The sequence below is a fragment of the Elephas maximus genome, chromosome 8, assembly GCF_024166365.1.
Source record: "Elephas maximus indicus isolate mEleMax1 chromosome 8, mEleMax1 primary haplotype, whole genome shotgun sequence".
Classification (NCBI taxonomy): Eukaryota; Metazoa; Chordata; class Mammalia; order Proboscidea; family Elephantidae; genus Elephas; species Elephas maximus.
This window is the reverse complement of record NC_064826.1, coordinates 128,075,424-128,079,571: the sequence shown is the minus strand read 5'-3', so window position 1 is coordinate 128,079,571 and position 4,148 is coordinate 128,075,424. Positions and strand designations below refer to the sequence as shown.

At 37.1% G+C, this 4,148-nt stretch overlaps 1 pseudogene; it reads right to left on the bottom strand.

Moving 5' to 3' along the window:
• Positions 1 to 3,300: 3,300 nt before the first annotated feature.
• On the bottom strand, positions 3,301 to 3,926 carry LOC126081618 (BAG family molecular chaperone regulator 2-like; annotated as a pseudogene).
• Between the last annotated feature and the right edge of the window lie 222 nt (positions 3,927 to 4,148).

Sequence of the window (4,148 nt, the reverse complement as noted above, 5' to 3'; positions counted from 1 at the left end):
ATATCTAGAAAAATATATATTATTGAAAAGAAATTTCTCAATGATGACAAAGTACTAATAAACTTGAATAATACTGAAACTAAAACCTAAATTAGTATGTAACTATACCCTCAGTATGTTCCCTCCTTATCAGTATTTCTTGCATATGACTCTAAAGGTCTAAATGTGTATTTTGATGAGATTCTTTTACAGACCCTGGAAAACAGGTTTTGGAATGCATCAATTTAAAAAGAAGGTATCTAAAAAGAGTACAGTCAACTTAATTTGAAAATAATTCTGAAAACTACTCACTTCACAATGCTAACCTGAGCACCTGAGATTCTGTCTTGTTGCTGAGAAGACAAACTTAAAACTATGGTAAATAGGATCTACAGAAGAAGGAAAGTAATACACTATATTATAAACTTTACAGATGTTATCTCAATGTTCAACTGGATGAATGTAGCCTATTCTTATATCCACTTGATGGACTGAGATACTAAATGCCAATAATTTTCCAAGGTCACGTAGCTATCTGCCCTCCCTATGTCTAAACACCAATGGATCTCAAGCATTAGTTAGTTCTCTGACATTCCGACTTCTCTACCTACATTAAGTGTCTAAGAGATATCCCAAGAACAATGGTTTTAAACACCATTGTATCAATTATCTATCACTGCATAGCAAATTGTCCCATATTTAGCAGCTTAAAACTACAAACATCTATTATCTCACATGGTTCCTTTAGGGTCAGGAATTCAGCAGTGGCCTAAGTGGGTGGTTTTGATTCAGGGTCTCTCAGTAACTTGTAGTCAAGCTGCCAGTTGAGGCTAAACTCATATGAAGGCTTGACTAAGCAAGGCTGGAGTATCTTCTTTCAAGATGGCTTACTCGTGTGGCTATTGGAAGGAAGCCTCAGTTTCTCTCTGGCTGATGGGAGAAGACCTCAGTTTCTTGTGACAAGGGCCACTCCACAGTATCACCTGAGCAGTCTCACTACGTGGTAGCTGGCTTTCCCTAGAGTGAGAATTCTAAGAGATAGCAAAGCAGAGGCCATGATGTCATCTAACATAGCCTTAGAAGTGATATAACATCGCATTTGCCATATTATGTTGTTCACATGAACTAACTGTGATATGATATGTGAGAGAGTATGAACTCCAGGAGGTAGGGAACAGGTCCAGAAGTGGATGAAGTCATTTGAATCTAATTTCTTAAGTACTGACCCTCAAGGGCAATTTATTTTGATCTGCAGAAAAGTGAAACTAAAGAGCAAGTTGTATGACTCCCACACATTGTTCATAGCAATGAACAACTGGAATTTGAATTTAAAAACACACCACCACTTAAACTAACACCAAAAATGAAATATTTGTGTATAGTTCTAACAAAATATGTACAAAATCTATATGAGAAAACTACCAAACTCGTATGAAAGAGATCAAAAAAGATCTAAATACATGGAGAGATATTCCATGTTCATGGACAAGAAGACAAGTATTATTAAAGTGTCAATTCTTTCCAATATGATTTATAGATATGACACAATCCCAATCAAAAGTCCAGCATGTTATTTTGTGGATATTGACAAACTGATTCTAAAGTTTGTATGGAAAGGCAAAAGATACAAAACAGCCCATACAATATAGAAGAGTTGGAGGAGTGACATTACCCACTTCAAGACTTACTATAAAGCTACAGTTACCAAAACTGTAATGCTGGTGAAAGAATAAACAGATATATAAATGGAACATAATAGAGAGCTCAGAAACAGATTCACACAAATACAGTCAACAGATCTTTGACAAACAGATGAAGGAGCAAAGATAATTCAATGGAGAAAGGATAATCTTTTCAACAAATGATGCTGGGGCAGTTGGACATCCATATGTAGTGTAGTAATAATAACAAAAATAAAGACTTGGAGCTTACATCTTTGACAGAAATTAACTCAAAATGGACCATAGACTTTAATGCAATAAGCAAAAACATACAACTTATGGAAGCTAATATAAAAGAAAATGGTGGTACAGTAGTTAAGCACTTGGCTGCCAACCCAAAAATTGGGAGTATGAAAACGCCAGCTGCTCCTCAGGAGAAAGATGTGACAGTGTGCTTCTGTAAAGATTAAAAAAACACAAAAACCAAACCCAGTGCTGTTGAGTCTTCTCTGACTCATAGCAACCCTATAGGACAGAATAGAACCGGCCCATAGAGTTTCCAAGGAGTGCCGGGCGGATTCAAACTGCCGACCCTTTGGTTAACAGCCATAGCACTTAACCACTACACCTGCAGGGTTTCCTCTGTAGAGATTGCAGCCTTGGAAACCCTATGGGCCAGTTCTACTCCATCCTATAAGTCACTATGAGTTGTAATCGACTTGATGACAATGGGTTTTGTTTGCTTTTGGTTTTGTTTGGGCAATACCTTGTTAATACAACACCAAAAGCATGATCTGTGAAAGAAAAGAAAAATGTTAAGTTGGCTCTTATTAAAATAAAAAAAATCTCTGCTCTGTTATTCTTTTTTAATTTTTGTAATGATTAAAATATTATAGAAATGATGTACTTGAAAAAAGATGAGGTGTATATATAATTGTATACAGTGCTAAAATTATACGTGATTTTTCTCACACATTTCGTCATGTTTTCATGTATGTAAAAAACACATTCACATTACGAGAAGCATAAATATTTAAGTTTAAAAAAAAGATTTGATACAGATTCTACCAAAATTTTTGTTGAATGAAAGAGAGGATATAGGGAAAGAATCTTGTTTTGCAGTTCCTCATATCCTGTAAGCACGGTGTTTTGCTAACAGTAGGTGTAATAAGCAGAAGTATGTGTGTGCTGCTGCTTAAGGTAAAGAACTCCTAGTTGACTAAATTTCCCATGTGCCCAAGTGTTTCCACACCAGACAAAGCCCAGGAAAGAGCACTTATTTTTCCCCACATACTATGTATTCATCCACAGAATAGTTATATATATATATGTAAGTTTATATATATGTACACATGCATATATATATGGATGCTAGTTGTTTTTTAGATCCTACAAAAGATAAGAATTAAATTTAAAAAACTGGATCAAAAAATTCGTGTTATTTTATTTTTTGATCTAGTTTTTAAATTTAAGGTAATTAAAATATTTCTAGTTTCAATTGTGTTATTTGCAAAACTGATGACACTGGAATATTTTCTCACCTGAAACAACGTTCAGTATTGAGTCAGTGGTTATGCCTAACATAAAGAACTAGTTCTAACATAAAATAGTATTTGACCATTTTCACTCCATTATCTGTGAGTACTCATAGGTTTCAAAACTAATTAAATTTGCTTTCAGTGTTTCACTGCAGAGTTTTGGAACCAGCTCCTTTAGAATGGTCTAACGGCTTGTCAGAGTTCAGTGTTTCTAAGCAGAATCTCTAATCTTCTCTTGATTTTCTTCTGGTCTTCAAGAGCACAGCCAATTACTATAGATTGAAACTTCTGATCAACTGGCCCAGGTGACAGCTCAGAAGGACAAGCACTGTACAGCAATATTAAATGACTCTTGGCATTTCCCAAATCACCCAGAAGCTTATTGACCGCCTCATCAGTTATCCTGGGGGCATGCTTTAGGAATTTTTACTACTGGAGGTTTCTAATTGTTTTTACTGAAACTTCAACAGTGAGGGTTTGTCCCATCAAACTGTTTGCCATCAGATTTAATTCTCTGTCTCGATTGGTCTTCTTCATGTCCTGGCTATTTTGGATACTGTGGATCATTTCCAGGAGGATTTCTTTCTCTTGCTCAGCAGCACTTGCTGCTTCTCTCAGAGCTTAACCCTGGGCTCCAGCTGGTCCAGACCCTCCAGCAGGTGGCTGGAGCAGTGGCCCATGGAGGAGGAAGGAAGAAGCACCCCATATTGTCTTTCTTGTTGATCTTCGCCTGAGCTGCCTGAGCCATCTGATCCTGTGAGATGGGCAGCTAAGAGGTCACCAGCCTCTCTGGTGACAGTGGTTAGTGGGGGTCTACAACTGCTGCAGGCGTCCTTGTCACCACCTGCCTCCAGAGGGCACACCCACACTGCTGCTGCCAAGTGGCCAAAGAAGGACTTCTGCCCTCTGAGTCTGTTAAGGAAATTAAAATACAAGCCACAGCCTGAGGGAAAATATTTGCAAAATACAT